We start from the raw sequence: 23,131 nt of genomic DNA on the forward strand, positions 1-23,131 counted from the left end.
CAATTTCTGCTTTAAACTTTAGGTACTATCCCAAAATGGTATCACTAAGGTGACAGAAGTTGATTTTGGAGCATCATTTTTGAACAGGAGCTTCAACCGTTTTGTGGCAGATGAGAAATTCCCTAAGCCCCGGACCTGTCAATTTTGGTCAAAAATGAAAATTTCAAAAGTGCCCCAATTTCTGCTTTAAACTTTAGGTACTATCCCACAATGGTATCACTAAGGTGACAGAAGTTGATTTCGGAGCATCATTTTTGAACAGGAGCTTCAACCGTTTTGTGGCATATGAGAAATTCCCTAAGCCCCGGACCTGTCGATTTTGGTCAAAAATGAAAATGTCAAAAGTGCCCCAATTTCTGCTTTAAACTTTAGGTACTATCCCAAAATGTATCACTATGGTGACAGAAGTTGATTTCGGAGCATCATTTTTGAACAGGAGCTTCAACCGTTTTGTGGCAGATGAGAAATTCCCTAAGCACCGGACCTGTCGATTTTGGTCAAAAATGAAAATTTCAAAAGTGCCCCAATTTCTGCTTTAAACTTTAGGTACTATCCCAAAATGGTATCACTAAGGTGACAGAAGTTGATTTCGGAGCATCATTTTTGAACAGGAGCTTCAACCGTTTTGTGGCAGATGGAAATTCCCTAAGCCCCGGACCTGTCAATTTTGGTCAAAAATGAAAATTTCAAAAGTGCCCCAATTTCTGCTTTAAACTTTAGGTACTATCCCAAAATGGTATCACTAAGGTGACAGAAGTTGATTTCGGAGCATCATTTTTGAACAGGAGCTTCAACCGTTTTGTGCATTATGAGAAATTTCCTAAGCCCCGGACCTGTCGATTTTTGTCAAAAATTTAAATTTCAAAAGTGCCCCAATTTCTGCTTTAAACTTTAGGTACTATCCGAAAATGTATCACTAAGGTGACAGAAGTTGATTTCGGAGCATCATTTTTGAACAGGGGCTTCAACCGTTTTGTGGCATATGAGAAATTCCCTAAGCCCCGGACCTGTCGATTTTGGTCAAAAATGAAAATTTCAAAAGTGCCCCAATTTCTGCTTTAAATTTCAGGTACTATCCCAAAATGTATCACTAAGGTGACAGAAGTTGATTTCGGAGCATCATTTTTGAACAGGAGCTTCAACCGTTTTGTGGTAGATGAGAAATTCCATAAGCCCCGGACCTGTCAATTTTGGTCAAAAATGAAAATTTCAAAAGTGCCCCAATTTCTGCTTTAAACTTTAGGTACTATCCCAAAATGTATCACTAAGGTGACAGAAGTTGATTTCGGAGCATCATTTTTGAACAGGAGCTTCAACCGTTTTGTGGCAGATGAGAAATTACCTAAGCCCCGGACCTGTCGATTTTGGTCAAAAATGAAAATTTCAAAAGTGCCCCAATTTCTGCTTTAAACTTTAGGTACTATCCCAAAATGTATCACTAAGGTGACAGAAGTTGATTTTGGAGCATCATTTTTGAACAGGAGCTTCAACCGTTTTGTAGCATATGAGAAATTCCCTAAGCCCCGGACCTGTCGATTTTGGTCAAAAATGAAAATTTCAAAAGTGCCCCAATTTCTACATTAAATTTTAGGTACTATCCCAAAATGTATCACTAAGGTGACAGAAGTTGATTTTGGAGCATCATTTTTGAACAGGAGCTTCAACCGTTTTGTAGCATATGAGAAATTCCCTAAGCCCCGGACCTGTCGATTTTGGTCAAAAATTAAAATGTCAAAAGTGCCCCAATTTCTGCTTTAAACTTTAGGTACTATCCCAAAATGTATCACTAAGGTGACAGAAGTTGATTTCGGAGCATCATTTTTGAACAGGAGCTTCAACCGTTTTGTGGCAGATGAGAAATTCCCTAAGCCCCGGACCTGTCGATTTTGGTCAAAAATGAAAATTTCAAAAGTGCCCCAATTTCTGCTTTAAACTTTAGGTACTATCCCAAAATGGTATCACTAAGGTGACAGAAGTTGATTTCGGAGCATCATTTTTGAACAGGAGCTTCAACCGTTTTGTGGCAGATGAGAAATTCCCTAAGCCCCGGACCTGTCGATTTTGGTCAAAAATGAAAATTTCAAAAGTGCCCCAATTTCTGCTTTAAACTTTAGGTACTATCCCAAAATGTATCACTAAGGTGACAGAAGTTGATTTCGGAGCATCATTTTTTAACAGGAGCTTCAACCGTTTTGTGTCAGATGAGAAATTCCCTAAGCCCCGGACCTGTCGATTTTGGTCAAAAATGAACATTTCAAAAGTGCCCCAATTTCTGCTTTAAACTTTAGGTACTATCCCAAAATGGTATCACTAAGGTGACAGAAGTTGATTTCGGAGCATCATTTTTTAACAGGAGCTTCAACCGTTTTGTGGCAGATGAGAAATTCCCTAAGCCCCGGACCTGTCAATTTTGGTCAAAAATGAAAATTTCAAAAGTGCCCCAATTTCTGCTTTAAACTTTAGGTACTATCCCACAATGGTATCACTAAGGTGACAGAAGTTGATTTCGGAGCATCATTTTTGAACAGGAGCTTCAACCGTTTTGTGGCAGATGAGAAATTCCCTAAGCCCCGGACCTGTCGATTTTGGTCAAAAATTAAAATTTCAAAAGTGCCCCAATTTCTGCTTTAAACTTTAGGTACTATCCCAAAATGGTATCACTAAGGTGACAGAAGTTGATTTCGGAGCATCATTTTTGAACAGGAGCTTCAACCGTTTTGTGGCAGATGAGAAATTCCCTAAGCCCCGGACCTGTCGATTTTGGTCAAAAATGAAAATTTCAAAAGTGCCCCAATTTCTGCTTTAAACTTTAGGTACTATCCCAAAATGTATCACTAAGGTGACAGAAGTTGATTTCGGAGCATCATTTTTTAACAGGAGCTTCAACCGTTTTGTGTCAGATGAGAAATTCCCTAAGCACCGGACCTGTCGATTTTGGTCAAAAATGAAAATTTCAAAAGTGCCCCAATTTCTGCTTTAAACTTTAGGTACTATCCCAAAATGGTATCACTAAGGTGACAGAAGTTGATTTTGGAGCATCATTTTTGAACAGGAGCTTCAACCGTTTTGTGTCAGATGAGAAATTCCCTAAGCCCCGGACCTGTCGATTTTGGTCAAAAATGAAAATTTCAAAAGTGCCCCAATTTCTGCTTTAAACTTTAGGTACTATCCCAAAATGGTATCACTAAGGTGACAGAAGTTGATTTCGGAGCATCATTTTTTAACAGGAGCTTCAACCGTTTTGTGGCAGATGAGAAATTCCCTAAGCCCCGGACCTGTCAATTTTGGTCAAAAATGAAAATTTCAAAAGTGCCCCAATTTCTGCTTTAAACTTTAGGTACTATCCCAAAATGGTATCACTAAGGTGACAGAAGTTGATTTCGGAGCATCATTTTTGAACAGGAGCTTCAACCGTTTTGTGGCAGATGAGAAATTCCCTAAGCCCCGGACCTGTCGATTTTGGTCAAAAATGAAAATTTCAAAAGTGCCCCAATTTCTGCTTTAAACTTTAGGTACTATCCCAAAATGTATCACTAAGGTGACAGAAGTTGATTTTGGAGCATCATTTTTTAACAGGAGCTTCAACCGTTTTGTGTCAGATGAGAAATTCCCTAAGCACCGGACCTGTCGATTTTGGTCAAAAATGAAAATTTCAAAAGTGCCCCAATTTCTGCTTTAAACTTTAGGTACTATCCCAAAATGGTATCACTAAGGTGACAGAAGTTGATTTCGGAGCATCATTTTTGAACAGGAGCTTCAACCGTTTTGTGGCATATGAGAAATTCCCTAAGCCCCGGACCTGTCGATTTTGGTCAAAAATGAAAATGTCAAAAGTGCCCCAATTTCTGCTTTAAACTTTAGGTACTATCCCAAAATGTATCACTAAGGTGACAGAAGTTGATTTCGGAGCATCATTTTTGAACAGGAGCTTCAACCGTTTTGTGGCAGATGAGAAATTCCCTAAGCACCGGACCTGTCGATTTTGGTCAAAAATGAAAATTTCAAAAGTGCCCCAATTTCTGCTTTAAACTTTAGGTACTATCCCAAAATGTATCACTAAGGTGACAGAAGTTGATTTCGGAGCATCATTTTTTAACAGGAGCTTCAACCGTTTTGTGTCAGATGAGAAATTCCCTAAGCCCCGGACCTGTCGATTTTGGTCAAAAATGAAAATTTCAAAAGTGCCCCAATTTCTGCTTTAAACTTTAGGTACTATCCCAAAATGGTATCACTAAGGTGACAGAAGTTGATTTCGGAGCATCATTTTTTAACAGGAGCTTCAACCGTTTTGTGGCAGATGAGAAATTCCCTAAGCCCCGGACCTGTCAATTTTGGTCAAAAATGAAAATTTCAAAAGTGCCCCAATTTCTGCTTTAAACTTTAGGTACTATCCCAAAATGGTATCACTAAGGTGACAGAAGTTGATTTCGGAGCATCATTTTTGAACAGGAGCTTCAACCGTTTTGTGGCAGATGAGAAATTCCCTAAGCCCCGGACCTGTCGATTTTGGTCAAAAATGAAAATTTCAAAAGTGCCCCAATTTCTGCTTTAAACTTTAGGTACTATCCCAAAATGTATCACTAAGGTGACAGAAGTTGATTTCGGAGCATCATTTTTTAACAGGAGCTTCAACCGTTTTGTGTCAGATGAGAAATTCCCTAAGCACCGGACCTGTCGATTTTGGTCAAAAATGAAAATTTCAAAAGTGCCCCAATTTCTGCTTTAAACTTTAGGTACTATCCCAAAATGGTATCACTAAGGTGACAGAAGTTGATTTCGGAGCATCATTTTTGAACAGGAGCTTCAACCGTTTTGTGGCAGATGAGAAATTCCCTAAGCCCCGGACCTGTCAATTTTGGTCAAAAATGAAAATTTCAAAAGTGCCCCAATTTCTGCTTTAAACTTTAGGTACTATCCCACAATGGTATCACTAAGGTGACAGAAGTTGATTTCGGAGCATCATTTTTGAACAGGAGCTTCAACCGTTTTGTGGCATATGAGAAATTCCCTAAGCCTCGGACCTGTCGATTTTGGTCAAAAATGAAAATGTCAAAAGTGCCCCAATTTCTGCTTTAAACTTTAGGTACTATCCCAAAATGTATCACTAAGGTGACAGAAGTTGATTTCAGAGCATCATTTTTGAACAGGAGCTTCAACCGTTTTGTGGCAGATGAGAAATTCCCTAAGCACCGGACCTGTCGATTTTGGTCAAAAATGAAAATTTCAAAAGTGCCCCAATTTCTGCTTTAAACTTTAGGTACTATCCCAAAATGGTATCACTAAGGTGACAGAAGTTGATTTCGGAGCATCATTTTTGAACAGGAGCTTCAACCGTTTTGTGGCAGATGGAAATTCCCTAAGCCCCGGACCTGTCAATTTTGGTCAAAAATGAAAATTTCAAAAGTGCCCCAATTTCTGCTTTAAACTTTAGGTACTATCCCAAAATGGTATCACTAAGGTGACAGAAGTTGATTTCGGAGCATCATTTTTGAACAGGAGCTTCAACCGTTTTGTGCATTATGAGAAATTTCCTAAGCCCCGGACCTGTCGATTTTGGTCAAAAATTTAAATTTCAAAAGTGCCCCAATTTCTGCTTTAAACTTTAGGTACTATCCGAAAATGTATCACTAAGGTGACAGAAGTTGATTTCGGAGCATCATTTTTGAACAGGGGCTTCAACCGTTTTGTGGCATATGAGAAATTCCCTAAGCCCCGGACCTGTCGATTTTGGTCAAAAATGAAAATTTCAAAAGTGCCCCAATTTCTGCTTTAAATTTCAGGTACTATCCCAAAATGTATCACTAAGGTGACAGAAGTTGATTTCGGAGCATCATTTTTGAACAGGAGCTTCAACCGTTTTGTGGTAGATGAGAAATTCCATAAGCCCCGGACCTGTCAATTTTGGTCAAAAATAAAAATTTCAAAAGTGCCCCAATTTCTGCTTTAAACTTTAGGTACTATCCCAAAATGTATCACTAAGGTGACAGAAGTTGATTTTGGAGCATCATTTTTGAACAGGAGCTTCAACCGTTTTGTGGTAGATGAGAAATTCCATGAGCCCCGGACCTGTCAATTTTGGTCAAAAATGAAAATTTCAAAAGTGCCCCAATTTCTGCTTTAAACTTTAGGTACTATCCCAAAATGTATCACTAAGGTGACAGAAGTTGATTTCGGAGCATCATTTTTGAACAGGAGCTTCAACCGTTTTGTGGCAGATGAGAAATTCCCTAAGCCCCGGACCTGTCAATTTTGGTCAAAAATGAAAATTTCAAAAGTGCCCCAATTTCTGCTTTAAACTTTAGGTACTATCCCACAATGGTATCACTAAGGTGACAGAAGTTGATTTCGGAGCATCATTTTTGAACAGGAGCTTCAACCGTTTTGTGGCATATGAGAAATTCCCTAAGCCCCGGACCTGTCGATTTTGGTCAAAAATGAAAATGTCAAAAGTGCCCCAATTTCTGCTTTAAACTTTAGGTACTATCCCAAAATGTATCACTAAGGTGACAGAAGTTGATTTCGGAGCATCATTTTTGAACAGGAGCTTCAACCGTTTTGTGGCAGATGAGAAATTCCCTAAGCACCGGACCTGTCGATTTTGGTCAAAAATGAAAATTTCAAAAGTGCCCCAATTTCTGCTTTAAACTTTAGGTACTATCCCAAAATGGTATCACTAAGGTGACAGAAGTTGATTTCGGAGCATCATTTTTGAACAGGAGCTTCAACCGTTTTGTGGCAGATGGAAATTCCCTAAGCCCCGGACCTGTCAATTTTGGTCAAAAATGAAAATTTCAAAAGTGCCCCAATTTCTGCTTTAAACTTTAGGTACTATCCCAAAATGGTATCACTAAGGTGACAGAAGTTGATTTCGGAGCATCATTTTTGAACAGGAGCTTCAACCGTTTTGTGGCATATGAGAAATTTCCTAAGCCCCGGACCTGTCGATTTTGGTCAAATATTTAAATTTCAAAAGTGCCCCAATTTCTGCTTTAAACTTTAGGTACTATCCGAAAATGTATCACTAAGGTGACAGAAGTTGATTTCGGAGCATCATTTTTGAACAGGGGCTTCAACCGTTTTGTGGCATATGAGAAATTCCCTAAGCCCCGGACCTGTCGATTTTGGTCAAAAATGAAAATTTCAAAAGTGCCCCAATTTCTGCTTTAAATTTCAGGTACTATCCCAAAATGTATCACTAAGGTGACAGAAGTTGATTTCGGAGCATCATTTTTGAACAGGAGCTTCAACCGTTTTGTGGCAGATGAGAAATTCCCTAAGCCCCGGACCTGTCAATTTTGGTCAAAAATGAAAATTTCAAAAGTGCCCCAATTTCTGCTTTAAACTTTAGGTACTATCCCAAAATGTATCACTAAGGTGACAGAAGTTGAATTCGGAGCATCATTTTTGAACAGGAGCTTCAACCATTTTGTGGCAAGTGAGAAATTACCTAAGCCCCGTACCTGTCGATTTTGGTCAAAAATGAAAATTTCAAAAGTGCCCCAATTTCTGCTTTAAACTTTAGGTACTATCCCAAAATGTATCACTAAGGTGACAGAAGTTGATTTCGGAGCATCATTTTTGAACAGGAGCTTCAACCGTTTTGTGGCAGATGAGAAATTCCCTACGCCCCGGACCTGTCGATTTTGGTCAAAAATGAAAATTTCTAAAGTGCCCCAATTTCTGCTTTAAACTTTAGGTACTATCCCAAAATGTATCACTAAGGTGACTGAAGTTGATTTTGGAGCATCATTTTTGAATAGGAGCTTCAACCGTTTTGTGGCATATGAGAAATTCCCTAAGCCCCGGACCTGTCGATTTTGGTCAAAATTGAAAATTTCAAAAGTGCCCCAATTTCTGCTTTAAACTTTAGGTACTATCCGAAAATGTATCACTAAGGTGACAGAAGTTGATTTCGGAGCATCATTTTTGAACAGGAGCTTCAACCATATTGTGGCATATGAGAAATTCCCTAAGCCCCGGACCTGTCGATTTTGGTCAAAAATGAAAATTTCAAAAGTGCCCCAATTTCTGCTTTAAACTTTAGGTACTATCCCAAAATGGTATCACTAAGGTGACAGAAGTTGATTTCGGAGCATCATTTTTGAACAGGAGCTTCAACCGTTTTGTGGCATATGAGAAATTCCCTAAGCCCCGGACCTGTCGATTTTGGTCAAAAATTAAAATTTCAAAAGTGCCCCAATTTCTGCTTTAAACTTTAGGTACTATCCCAAAATGGTATCACTAAGGTGACAGAAGTTGATTTCGGAGCATCATTTTTGAACAGGAGCTTCAACCGTTTTGTGGCAGATGAGAAATTCCCTAAGCCCCGGACCTGTCGATTTTGGTCAAAAATGAAAATTTCAAAAGTGCCCCAATTTCTGCTTTAAACTTTAGGTACTATCCCAAAATGTATCACTAAGGTGACAGAAGTTGATTTCGGAGCATCATTTTTTAACAGGAGCTTCAACCGTTTTGTGTCAGATGAGAAATTCCCTAAGCACCGGACCTGTCGATTTTGGTCAAAAATGAAAATTTCAAAAGTGCCCCAATTTCTGCTTTAAACTTTAGGTACTATCCCAAAATGGTATCACTAAGGTGACAGAAGTTGATTTTGGAGCATCATTTTTGAACAGGAGCTTCAACCGTTTTGTGGCAGATGAGAAATTCCCTAAGCCCCGGACCTGTCAATTTTGGTCAAAAATGAAAATTTCAAAAGTGCCCCAATTTCTGCTTTAAACTTTAGGTACTATCCCACAATGGTATCACTAAGGTGACAGAAGTTGATTTCGGAGCATCATTTTTGAACAGGAGCTTCAACCGTTTTGTGGCATATGAGAAATTCCCTAAGCCCCGGACCTGTCGATTTTGGTCAAAAATGAAAATGTCAAAAGTGCCCCAATTTCTGCTTTAAACTTTAGGTACTATCCCAAAATGTATCACTATGGTGACAGAAGTTGATTTCGGAGCATCATTTTTGAACAGGAGCTTCAACCGTTTTGTGGCAGATGAGAAATTCCCTAAGCACCGGACCTGTCGATTTTGGTCAAAAATGAAAATTTCAAAAGTGCCCCAATTTCTGCTTTAAACTTTAGGTACTATCCCAAAATGGTATCACTAAGGTGACAGAAGTTGATTTCGGAGCATCATTTTTGAACAGGAGCTTCAACCGTTTTGTGGCAGATGGAAATTCCCTAAGCCCCGGACCTGTCAATTTTGGTCAAAAATGAAAATTTCAAAAGTGCCCCAATTTCTGCTTTAAACTTTAGGTACTATCCCAAAATGGTATCACTAAGGTGACAGAAGTTGATTTCGGAGCATCATTTTTGAACAGGAGCTTCAACCGTTTTGTGCATTATGAGAAATTTCCTAAGCCCCGGACCTGTCGATTTTTGTCAAAAATTTAAATTTCAAAAGTGCCCCAATTTCTGCTTTAAACTTTAGGTACTATCCGAAAATGTATCACTAAGGTGACAGAAGTTGATTTCGGAGCATCATTTTTGAACAGGGGCTTCAACCGTTTTGTGGCATATGAGAAATTCCCTAAGCCCCGGACCTGTCGATTTTGGTCAAAAATGAAAATTTCAAAAGTGCCCCAATTTCTGCTTTAAATTTCAGGTACTATCCCAAAATGTATCACTAAGGTGACAGAAGTTGATTTCGGAGCATCATTTTTGAACAGGAGCTTCAACCGTTTTGTGGTAGATGAGAAATTCCATAAGCCCCGGACCTGTCAATTTTGGTCAAAAATGAAAATTTCAAAAGTGCCCCAATTTCTGCTTTAAACTTTAGGTACTATCCCAAAATGTATCACTAAGGTGACAGAAGTTGATTTCGGAGCATCATTTTTGAACAGGAGCTTCAACCGTTTTGTGGCAGATGAGAAATTACCTAAGCCCCGGACCTGTCGATTTTGGTCAAAAATGAAAATTTCAAAAGTGCCCCAATTTCTGCTTTAAACTTTAGGTACTATCCCAAAATGTATCACTAAGGTGACAGAAGTTGATTTTGGAGCATCATTTTTGAACAGGAGCTTCAACCGTTTTGTAGCATATGAGAAATTCCCTAAGCCCCGGACCTGTCGATTTTGGTCAAAAATGAAAATTTCAAAAGTGCCCCAATTTCTACATTAAATTTTAGGTACTATCCCAAAATGTATCACTAAGGTGACAGAAGTTGATTTTGGAGCATCATTTTTGAACAGGAGCTTCAACCGTTTTGTAGCATATGAGAAATTCCCTAAGCCCCGGACCTGTCGATTTTGGTCAAAAATTAAAATGTCAAAAGTGCCCCAATTTCTGCTTTAAACTTTAGGTACTATCCCAAAATGTATCACTAAGGTGACAGAAGTTGATTTCGGAGCATCATTTTTGAACAGGAGCTTCAACCGTTTTGTGGCAGATGAGAAATTCCCTAAGCCCCGGACCTGTCGATTTTGGTCAAAAATGAAAATTTCAAAAGTGCCCCAATTTCTGCTTTAAACTTTAGGTACTATCCCAAAATGGTATCACTAAGGTGACAGAAGTTGATTTCGGAGCATCATTTTTGAACAGGAGCTTCAACCGTTTTGTGGCAGATGAGAAATTCCCTAAGCCCCGGACCTGTCGATTTTGGTCAAAAATGAAAATTTCAAAAGTGCCCCAATTTCTGCTTTAAACTTTAGGTACTATCCCAAAATGTATCACTAAGGTGACAGAAGTTGATTTCGGAGCATCATTTTTTAACAGGAGCTTCAACCGTTTTGTGTCAGATGAGAAATTCCCTAAGCCCCGGACCTGTCGATTTTGGTCAAAAATGAACATTTCAAAAGTGCCCCAATTTCTGCTTTAAACTTTAGGTACTATCCCAAAATGGTATCACTAAGGTGACAGAAGTTGATTTCGGAGCATCATTTTTTAACAGGAGCTTCAACCGTTTTGTGGCAGATGAGAAATTCCCTAAGCCCCGGACCTGTCAATTTTGGTCAAAAATGAAAATTTCAAAAGTGCCCCAATTTCTGCTTTAAACTTTAGGTACTATCCCACAATGGTATCACTAAGGTGACAGAAGTTGATTTCGGAGCATCATTTTTGAACAGGAGCTTCAACCGTTTTGTGGCAGATGAGAAATTCCCTAAGCCCCGGACCTGTCGATTTTGGTCAAAAATTAAAATTTCAAAAGTGCCCCAATTTCTGCTTTAAACTTTAGGTACTATCCCAAAATGGTATCACTAAGGTGACAGAAGTTGATTTCGGAGCATCATTTTTGAACAGGAGCTTCAACCGTTTTGTGGCAGATGAGAAATTCCCTAAGCCCCGGACCTGTCGATTTTGGTCAAAAATGAAAATTTCAAAAGTGCCCCAATTTCTGCTTTAAACTTTAGGTACTATCCCAAAATGTATCACTAAGGTGACAGAAGTTGATTTCGGAGCATCATTTTTTAACAGGAGCTTCAACCGTTTTGTGTCAGATGAGAAATTCCCTAAGCACCGGACCTGTCGATTTTGGTCAAAAATGAAAATTTCAAAAGTGCCCCAATTTCTGCTTTAAACTTTAGGTACTATCCCAAAATGGTATCACTAAGGTGACAGAAGTTGATTTTGGAGCATCATTTTTGAACAGGAGCTTCAACCGTTTTGTGGCAGATGAGAAATTCCCTAAGCCCCGGACCTGTCAATTTTGGTCAAAAATGAAAATTTCAAAAGTGCCCCAATTTCTGCTTTAAACTTTAGGTACTATCCCACAATGGTATCACTAAGGTGACAGAAGTTGATTTCGGAGCATCATTTTTGAACAGGAGCTTCAACCGTTTTGTGGCATATGAGAAATTCCCTAAGCCCCGGACCTGTCGATTTTGGTCAAAAATGAAAATGTCAAAAGTGCCCCAATTTCTGCTTTAAACTTTAGGTACTATCCCAAAATGTATCACTAAGGTGACAGAAGTTGATTTCGGAGCATCATTTTTGAACAGGAGCTTCAACCGTTTTGTGGCAGATGAGAAATTCCCTAAGCACCGGACCTGTCGATTTTGGTCAAAAATGAAAATTTCAAAAGTGCCCCAATTTCTGCTTTAAACTTTAGGTACTATCCCAAAATGGTATCACTAAGGTGACAGAAGTTGATTTCGGAGCATCATTTTTGAACAGGAGCTTCAACCGTTTTGTGGCAGATGGAAATTCCCTAAGCCCCGGACCTGTCAATTTTGGTCAAAAATGAAAATTTCAAAAGTGCCCCAATTTCTGCTTTAAACTTTAGGTACTATCCCAAAATGGTATCACTAAGGTGACAGAAGTTGATTTCGGAGCATCATTTTTGAACAGGAGCTTCAACCGTTTTGTGCATTATGAGAAATTTCCTAAGCCCCGGACCTGTCGATTTTGGTCAAAAATGAAAATTTCAAAAGTGCCCCAATTTCTGCTTTAAACTTTAGGTACTATCCGAAAATGTATCACTAAGGTGACAGAAGTTGATTTCGGAGCATCATTTTTGAACAGGAGCTTCAACCGTTTTGTGGTAGATGAGAAATTCCATAAGCCCCGGACCTGTCAATTTTGGTCAAAAATGAAAATTTCAAAAGTGCCCCAATTTCTGCTTTAAACTTTAGGTACTATCCCAAAATGTATCACTAAGGTGACAGAAGTTGATTTCGGAGCATCATTTTTTAACAGGAGCTTCAACCGTTTTGTGTCAGATGAGAAATTCCCTAAGCACCGGACCTGTCGATTTTGGTCAAAAATGAAAATTTCAAAAGTGCCCCAATTTCTGCTTTAAACTTTAGGTACTATCCCAAAATGGTATCACTAAGGTGACAGAAGTTGATTTCGGAGCATCATTTTTGAACAGGAGCTTCAACCGTTTTGTGGCAGATGAGAAATTCCCTAAGCCCCGGACCTGTCAATTTTGGTCAAAAATGAAAATTTCAAAAGTGCCCCAATTTCTGCTTTAAACTTTAGGTACTATCCCACAATGGTATCACTAAGGTGACAGAAGTTGATTTCGGAGCATCATTTTTGAACAGGAGCTTCAACCGTTTTGTGGCATATGAGAAATTCCCTAAGCCCCGGACCTGTCGATTTTGGTCAAAAATGAAAATGTCAAAAGTGCCCCAATTTCTGCTTTAAACTTTAGGTACTATCCCAAAATGTATCACTAAGGTGACAGAAGTTGATTTCGGAGCATCATTTTTGAACAGGAGCTTCAACCGTTTTGTGGCAGATGAGAAATTCCCTAAGCACCGGACCTGTCGATTTTGGTCAAAAATGAAAATTTCAAAAGTGCCCCAATTTCTGCTTTAAACTTTAGGTACTATCCCAAAATGGTATCACTAAGGTGACAGAAGTTGATTTCGGAGCATCATTTTTGAACAGGAGCTTCAACCGTTTTGTGGCAGATGGAAATTCCCTAAGCCCCGGACCTGTCAATTTTGGTCAAAAATGAAAATTTCAAAAGTGCCCCAATTTCTGCTTTAAACTTTAGGTACTATCCCAAAATGGTATCACTAAGGTGACAGAAGTTGATTTCGGAGCATCATTTTTGAACAGGAGCTTCAACCGTTTTGTGGCATATGAGAAATTTCCTAAGCCCCGGACCTGTCGATTTTGGTCAAAAATTTAAATTTCAAAAGTGCCCCAATTTCTGCTTTAAACTTTAGGTACTATCCGAAAATGTATCACTAAGGTGACAGAAGTTGATTTCGGAGCATCATTTTTGAACAGGGGCTTCAACCGTTTTGTGGCATATGAGAAATTCCCTAAGCCCCGGACCTGTCGATTTTGGTCAAAAATGAAAATTTCAAAAGTGCCCCAATTTCTGCTTTAAATTTCAGGTACTATCCCAAAATGTATCACTAAGGTGACAGAAGTTGATTTCGGAGCATCATTTTTGAACAGGAGCTTCAACCGTTTTGTGGCAGATGAGAAATTCCCTAAGCCCCGGACCTGTCAATTTTGGTCAAAAATGAAAATTTCAAAAGTGCCCCAATTTCTGCTTTAAACTTTAGGTACTATCCCAAAATGTATCACTAAGGTGACAGAAGTTGATTTCGGAGCATCATTTTTGAACAGGAGCTTCAACCGTTTTGTGGCAGATGAGAAATTACCTAAGCCCCGGACCTGTCGATTTTGGTCAAAAATGAAAATTTCAAAAGTGCCCCAATTTCTGCTTTAAACTTTAGGTACTATCCCAAAATGTATCACTAAGGTGACAGAAGTTGATTTCGGAGCATCATTTTTGAACAGGAGCTTCAACCGTTTTGTGGCAGATGAGAAATTCCCTACGCCCCGGACCTGTCGATTTTGGTCAAAAATGAAAATTTCTAAAGTGCCCCAATTTCTGCTTTAAACTTTAGGTACTATCCCAAAATGTATCACTAAGGTGACTGAAGTTGATTTTGGAGCATCATTTTTGAATAGGAGCTTCAACCGTTTTGTGGCATATGAGAAATTCCCTAAGCCCCGGACCTGTCGATTTTGGTCAAAATTGAAAATTTCAAAAGTGCCCCAATTTCTGCTTTAAACTTTAGGTACTATCCGAAAATGTATCACTAAGGTGACAGAAGTTGATTTCGGAGCATCATTTTTGAACAGGAGCTTCAACCATATTGTGGCATATGAGAAATTCCCTAAGCCCCGGACCTGTCGATTTTGGTCAAAAATGAAAATTTCAAAAGTGCCCCAATTTCTACATTAAATTTTAGGTACTATCCCAAAATGTATCACTAAGGTGACAGAAGTTGATTTCGGAGCATCATTTTTGAACAGGAGCTTCAACCGTTTTGTGGCAGATGAGAAATTCCCTAAGCCCCGGACCTGTCGATTTTGGTCAAAAATGAAAATTTCAAAAGTGTCCCAATTTCTGCTTTAAACTTTAGGTACTATCCCAAAATGTATCACTAAGGTGACAGAAGTTGATTTTGGAGCATCATTTTTGAACAGGAGCTTCAACCGTTTTGTAGCATATGAGAAATTCCCTAAGCCCCGGACCTGTCGATTTTGGTCAAAAATTAAAATGTCAAAAGTGCCCCAATTTCTGCTTTAAACTTTAGGTACTATCCCAAAATGTATCACTAAGGTGACAGAAGTTGATTTCGGAGCATCATTTTTGAACAGGAGCTTCAACCGTTTTGTGGCAGATGAGAAATTCCCTAAGCCCCGGACCTGTCGATTTTGGTCAAAAATGAAAATTTCAAAAGTGCCCCAATTTCTGCTTTAAACTTTAGGTACTATCCCAAAATGGTATCACTAAGGTGACAGAAGTTGATTTCGGAGCATCATTTTTGAACAGGAGCTTCAACCGTTTTGTGGCAGATGAGAAATTCCCTAAGCCCCGGACCTGTCGATTTTGGTCAAAAATGAAAATTTCAAAAGTGCCCCAATTTCTGCTTTAAACTTTAGGTACTATCCCAAAATGTATCACTAAGGTGACAGAAGTTGATTTCGGAGCATCATTTTTTAACAGGAGCTTCAACCGTTTTGTGTCAGATGAGAAATTCCCTAAGCCCCGGACCTGTCGATTTTGGTCAAAAATGAAAATTTCAAAAGTGCCCCAATTTCTGCTTTAAACTTTAGGTACTATCCCAAAATGGTATCACTAAGGTGACAGAAGTTGATTTCGGAGCATCATTTTTTAACAGGAGCTTCAACCGTTTTGTGGCAGATGAGAAATTCCCTAAGCCCCGGACCTGTCAATTTTGGTCAAAAATGAAAATTTCAAAAGTGCCCCAATTTCTGCTTTAAACTTTAGGTACTATCCCAAAATGGTATCACTAAGGTGACAGAAGTTGATTTCGGAGCATCATTTTTGAACAGGAGCTTCAACCGTTTTGTGGCATATGAGAAATTCCCTAAGCCCCGGACCTGTCGATTTTGGTCAAAAATGAAAATGTCAAAAGTGCCCCAATTTCTGCTTTAAACTTTAGGTACTATCCCAAAATGTATCACTAAGGTGACAGAAGTTGATTTCGGAGCATCATTTTTGAACAGGAGCTTCAACCGTTTTGTGGCAGATGAGAAATTCCCTAAGCCCCGGACCTGTCGATTTTGGTCAAAAATGAAAATGTCAAAAGTGCCCCAATTTCTGCTTTAAACTTTAGGTACTATCCCAAAATGGTATCACTAAGGTGACAGAAGTTGATTTCGGAGCATCATTTTTGAACAGGAGCTTCAACCGTTTTGTGGCAGATGGAAATTCCCTAAGCCCCGGACCTGTCAATTTTGGTCAAAAATGAAAATTTCAAAAGTGCCCCAATTTCTGCTTTAAACTTTAGGTACTATCCCAAAATGGTATCACTAAGGTGACAGAAGTTGATTTCGGAGCATCATTTTTGAACAGGAGCTTCAACCGTTTTGTGGCATATGAGAAATTTCCTAAGCCACGGACCTGTCGATTTTGGTCAAAAATTTAAATTTCAAAAGTGCCCCAATTTCTGCTTTAAACTTTAGGTACTATCCGAAAATGTATCACTAAGGTGACAGAAGTTGATTTCGGAGCATCATTTTTGAACAGGAGCTTCAACCGTTTTGTGGCATATGAGAAATTCCCAAAGCCCCGGACCTGTCGATTTTGGTCAAAAATGAAAATTTCAAAAGTGCCCCAATTTCTGCTTTAAACTTTAGGTACTATCCCAAAATGTATCACTAAGGTGACAGAAGTTGATTTCGGAGCATCATTTTTGAACAGGAGCTTCAACCGTTTTGTGGCAGATGAGAAATTCCCTAAGCCCCGGACCTGTCAATTTTGGTCAAAAATGAAAATTTCAAAAGTGCCCCAATTTCTGCTTTAAACTTTAGGTACTATCCCAAAATGTATCACTAAGGTGACAGAAGTTGATTTCGGAGCATCATTTTTGAACAGGAGCTTCAACCGTTTTGTGGCATATGAGAAATTCCCTACGCCCCGGACCTGTCGATTTTGGTCAAAAATGAAAATTTCAAAATTGCCCCAATTTCTGGTTTAAACTTTAGGTACTATCCGAAAATGTATCACTAAGGTGACAGAAGTTGATTTCGGAGCATCATTTTTGAACAGGGGCTTCAACCGTTTTGTGGCATATGAGAAATTCCCTAAGCCCCGGACCTGTCGATTTTGGTCAAAAATGAAAATTTCAAAAGTGCCCCAATTTCTGCTTTAAATTTCAGGTACTATCCCAAAATGTATCACTAAGGTGACAGAAGTTGATTTCGGAACATCATTTTTGAACAGGAGCTTCAACCGTTTTGTGGCAGATGAGAAATTCCCTAAGCCCCGGACCTGTCGATTTTGGTCAAAAATGAAAATTTCAAAAGTGCCCCAATTTCTGCTTTAAACTTTAGGTACTATCCCAAAATGTATCACTAAGGTGACAGAAGTTGATTTCGGAGCATCATTTTTTAACAGGAGCTTCAACCGTTTTGTGGCATATGAGAAATTCCCTAAGCCCCGGACCTGTCGATTTTGGTCAAAAATGAAAATGTCAAAAGTGCCCCAATTTCTGCTTTAAACTTTAGGTACTATCCCAAAATGTATCACTAAGGTGACAGAAGTTGATTTCGGAGCATCATTTTTTAACAGGAGCTTCAACCGTTTTGTGGCAGATGAGAAATTCCCTAAGCCCCGGACCTGTCGATTTTGGTCAAAAATGAAAATTTCAAAAGTGTCCCAATTTCTGCTTTAAACTTTAGGTACTATCCCAAAATGTATCACTAAGGTGACAGAAGTTGATTTCGGAGCATCATTTTTTAACAGGAGCTTCAACCGTTTTGTGGCAGATGAGAAATTCCCTAAGCCCCGGACCTGTCGATTTTGGTCAAAAATGAAAATTTCAAAAGTGCCCCAATTTCTGCTTTAAACTTTAGGTACTATCCCAAAATGTATCACTAAGGTGACAGAAGTTGATTTCGGAGCATCATTTTTGAACAGGAGCTTCAACCGTTTTGTAGCATATGAGAAATTCCCTAAGCCCCGGACCTGTCGATTTTGGTCAAAAATGAAAATGTCAAAAGTGCCCCAATTTCTGCTTTAAACTTTAGGTACTTTCCCAAAATGTATCACTAAGGTGACAGAAGTTGATTTCGGAGCATCATTTTTGAACAGGAGCTTCAACCGTTTTGTGGCAGATGAGAAATTACCTAAGCCCCGGACCTGTCGATTTTGGTCAAAAATGAAAATGTCAAAAGTGCCCCAATTTCTGCTTTAAACTTTAGGTACTATCCCAAAATGTATCACTAAGGTGACAGAAGTTGATTTCGGAGCATCATTTTTGAACAGGAGCTTCAACCGTTTTGCGGCATATGAGAAATTCCCTAAGCCCCGGACCTGTCGATTTTGGTCAAAAATGAAAATTTCAAAAGTGCCCCAATTTCTGCTTTAAATTTCAGGTACTATCCCAAAATGTATCACTAAGGTGACAGAAGTTGATTTCGGAGCATCATTTTTGAACAGGAGCTTCAACCGTTTTGTGGCAGATGAGAAATTCCCTAAGACCCGGACCTGTCGATTTTGGTCAAAAATGAAAATGTCAAAAGTGTCCCAATTTCTGCTTTAAACTTTAGGTACTATCCCAAAATGTATCACTAAGGTGACAGAAGTTGATTTTGGAGCATCATTTTTGAACAGGAGCTTCAACCGTTTTGTAGCAGATGAGAAATTCCCTAAGCCCCGGACCTGTCGATTTTGGTCAAAAATGAAAATGTCAAAAGTGCCCCAATTTCTGCTTTAAACTTTAGGTACTATTTCAAAATGTATCACTAAGGTGACAGAAGTTGATTTCGGAGCATCATTTTTGAACAGGAGCTTCAACCGTTTTGTGGCAGATGAGAAATTACCTAAGCCCCGGACCTGTCGATTTTGGTCAAAAATGAAAATTTCAAAAGTGCCCCAATTTCTGCTTTAAACTTTAGGTACTATCCCAAAATGTATCACTAAGGTGACAGAAGTTGATTTCGGAGCATCATTTTTGAACAGGAGCTTCAACCGTTTTGTGGCATATGAGAAATTCCCTAAGCCCCGGACCTGTCGATTTTGGTCAAAAATGAAAATGTCAAAAGTGCCCCAATTTCTGCTTTAAACTTTAGGTACTATCCCAAAATGTATCACTAAGGTGACAGAAGTTGATTTCGGAGCATCATTTTTGAACAGGAGCTTCAACCGTTTTGTGGCAGATGAGAAATTCCCTAAGCCCCGGACCTGTCGATTTTGGTCAAAAATGAAAATTTCAAAAGTGTCCCAATTTCTGCTTTAAACTTTAGGTACTATCCCAAAATGTATCACTAAGGTGACAGAAGTTGATTTCGGAGCATCATTTTTGAACAGGAGCTTCAACCGTTTTGTGGCAGATGAGAAATTACCTAAGCCCCGGACCTGTCGATTTTGGTCAAAAATGAAAATTTCAAAAGTGCCCCAATTTCTGCTTTAAACTTTAGGTACTATCCCAAAATGTATCACTAAGGTGACAGAAGTTGATTTCGGAGCATCATTTTTGAACAGGAGCTTCAACCGTTTTGTAGCATATGAGAAATTCCCTAAGTCCCGGACCTGTCGATTTTGGTCAAAAATGAAAATGTCAAAAGTGCCCCAATTTCTGCTTTAAACTTTAGGTACTATCCCAAAATGTATCACTAAGGTGACTGAAGTTGATTTCGGATCATCATTTTTGAACAGGAGCTTCAACCGTTTTGTAGCATATGAGAAATTCCCTAAGCCCCGGACCTGTCGATTTTGGTCAAAAATGAAAATGTCAAAAGTGCCCCAATTTCTGCTTTAAACTTTAGGTACTATCCCAAAATGTATCACTAAGGTGACTGAAGTTGATTTCGGATCATCATTTTTGAACAGGAGCTTCAACCGTTTTGTAGCATATGAGAAATTCCCTAAGCCCCGGACCTGTCGATTTTGGTCAAAAATGAAAATGTCAAAAGTGCCCCAATTTCTGCTTTAAACTTTAGGTACTATCCCAAAATGTATCACTAAGGTGACAGAAGTTGATTTCGGAGCATCATTTTTGAACAGGAGCTTCAACCGTTTTGTGGCAGATGAGAAATTACCTAAGCCCCGGACCTGTCGATTTTGGTCAAAAATGAAAATGTCAAAAGTGCCCCAATTTCTGCTTTAAACTTTAGGTACTATCCCAAAATTTATCACTAAGGTGACAGAAGTTGATTTCGGAGCATCATTTTTGAACAGGAGCTTCAACCGTTTTGTGGCATATGAGAAATTTCCTAAGCCACGGACCTGTCGATTTTGGTCAAAAGTTTAAATTTCAAAAGTGCCCCAATTTCTGCTTTAAACTTTAGGTACTATCCGAAAATGTATCACTAAGGTGACAGAAGTTGATTTCGGAGCATCATTTTTGAACAGGGGCTTCAACCGTTTTGTGGCATATGAGAAATTCCCTAAGCCCCGGACCTGTCGATTTTGGTCAAAAATGAAAATTTCAAAAGTGCCCCAATTTCTGCTTTAAACTTTAGGTACTATCCCAAAATGTATCACTAAGGTGACAGAAGTTGATTTCGGAGCATCATTTTTGAACAGGAGCTTCAACCGTTTTGTGGCAGATGAGAAATTCCCTAAGCCCCGGACCTGTCAATTTTGGTCAAAAATGAAAATTTCAAAAGTGCCCCAATTTCTGCTTTAAACTTTAGGTACTATCCCAAAATGTATCACTAAGGTGACAGAAGTTGATTTCGGAGCATCATTTTTGAACAGGAGCTTCAACCGTTTTGTGGCAGATGAGAAATTACCTAAGCCCCGGACCTGTCGATTTTGGTAAAAAATGAAAATTTCAAAAGTGCCCCAATTTCTGCTTTAAACTTTAGGTACTATCCCAAAATGTATCACTAAGGTGACAGAAGTTGATTTCGGAGCATCATTTTTGAACAGGAGCTTCAACCGTTTTGTGGCATATGAGAAATTCCCTACGCCCCGGACCTGTCGATTTTGGTCAAAAATGAAAATTTCAAAAGTGCCCCAATTTCTGCTTTAAACTTTAGGTACTATCCCAAAATGTATCACTAAGGTGACAGAAGTTGATTTCGGAGCATCATTTTTTAACAGGAGCTTCAACCGTTTTGTGGCAGATGAGAAATTCCCTAAGCCCCGGACCTGTCGATTTTGGTCAAAAATGAAAATTTCAAAAGTGTCCCAATTTCTGCTTTAAACTTTAGGTACTATCCCAAAATGTATCACTAAGGTGACAGAAGTTGATTTCGGAGCATCATTTTTTAACAGGAGCTTCAACCGTTTTGTGGCAGATGAGAAATTCCCTAAGCCCCGGACCTGTCGATTTTGGTCAAAAATGAAAATTTCAAAAGTGCCCCAATTTCTGCTTTAAACTTTAGGTACTATCCCAAAATGTATCACTAAGGTGACAGAAGTTGATTTCGGAGCATCATTTTTGAACAGGAGCTTCAACCGTTTTGTGGCAGATGAGAAATTCCCTAAGCCCCGGACCTGTCGATTTTGGTCAAAAATGAAAATTTCAAAAGTGCCCCAATTTCTGCTTTAAACTTTAGGTACTATCCCAAAATGTATCACTAAGGTGACAGAAGTTGATTTCGGAGCATCATTTTTGAACAGGAGCTTCAACCGTTTTGTAGCATATGAGAAATTCCCTAAGCCCCGGACCTGTCGATTTTGGTCAAAAATGAAAATGTCAAAAGTGCCCCAATTTCTGCTTTAAACTTTAGGTACTATCCCAAAATGTATCACTAAGGTGACAGAAGTTGATTTCGGAGCATCATTTTTGAACAGGAGCTTCAACCGTTTTGTGGCAGATGAGAAATTCCCTAAGCCCCGGACCTGTCGATTTTGGTCAAAAATGAAAATTTCAAAAGTGCCCCAATTTCTGCTTTAAACTTTAGGTACTATCCCAAAATGTATCACTAAGGTGACTGAAGTTGATTTTGGAGCATCATTTTTTAACAGGAGCTTCAACCGTTTTGTGGCATATGAGAAATTCCCTAAGCCCCGGTCCTGTCGATTTTGGTCAAAAATGAAAATTTCAAAAGTGCCCCAATTTCTGCTTTAAACTTTAGGTACTATCCGAAAATGTATCACTAAGGTGACAGAAGTTGATTTCGGAGCATCATTTTTGAACAGGAGCTTCAACCGTTTTGTGGCATATGAGAAATTCCCTAAGCCCCGGACCTGTCGATTTTGGTCAAAAATGAAAATTTCAAAAGTGCCCCAATTTCTGCATTAAATTTCAGGTACTATCCCAAAATGTATCACTAAGGTGACAGAAGTTGATTTCGGAGCATCATTTTTGAACAGGAGCTTCAACCGTTTTGTGGCAGATGAGAAATTCCCTAAGCCCCGGACCTGTCGATTTTGGTCAAAAATGAAAATTTCAAAAGTGTCCCAATTTCTGCTTTAAACTTTAGGTACTATCCCAAAATGTATCACTAAGGTGACAGAAGTTGATTTCGGAGCATCATTTTTGAACAGGAGCTTCAACCGTTTTGTGGCAGATGAGAAATTACCTAAGCCCCGGACCTGTCGATTTTGGTCAAAAATGAAAATTTCAAAAGTGCCCCAATTTCTGCTTTAAACTTTAGGTACTATCCCAAAATGTATCACTAAGGTGACAGAAGTTGATTTCGGAGCATCATTTTTGAACAGGAGCTTCAACCGTTTTGTAGCATATGAGAAATTCCCTAAGTCCCGGACCTGTCGATTTTGGTCAAAAATGAAAATGTCAAAAGTGCCCCAATTTCTGCTTTAAACTTTAGGTACTATCCCAAAATGTATCACTAAGGTGACTGAAGTTGATTTCGGATCATCATTTTTGAACAGGAGCTTCAACCGTTTTGTAGCATATGAGAAATTCCCTAAGCCCCGGACCTGTCGATTTTGGTCAAAAATGAAAATGTCAAAAGTGCCCCAATTTCTGCTTTAAACTTTAGGTACTATCCCAAAATGTATCACTAAGGTGACTGAAGTTGATTTCGGATCATCATTTTTGAACAGGAGCTTCAACCGTTTTGTAGCATATGAGAAATTCCCTAAGCCCCGGACCTGTCGATTTTGGTCAAAAATGAAAATGTCAAAAGTGCCCCAATTTCTGCTTTAAACTTTAGGTACTATCCCAAAATGTATCACTAAGGTGACAGAAGTTGATTTCGGAGCATCATTTTTGAACAGGAGCTTCAACCGTTTTGTGGCAGATGAGAAATTACCTAAG

The sequence above is a fragment of the Pseudophryne corroboree genome (genome assembly GCF_028390025.1).
Source record: "Pseudophryne corroboree isolate aPseCor3 chromosome 3 unlocalized genomic scaffold, aPseCor3.hap2 SUPER_3_unloc_2, whole genome shotgun sequence".
In the NCBI taxonomy this organism is placed as follows: domain Eukaryota; kingdom Metazoa; phylum Chordata; class Amphibia; order Anura; family Myobatrachidae; genus Pseudophryne; species Pseudophryne corroboree.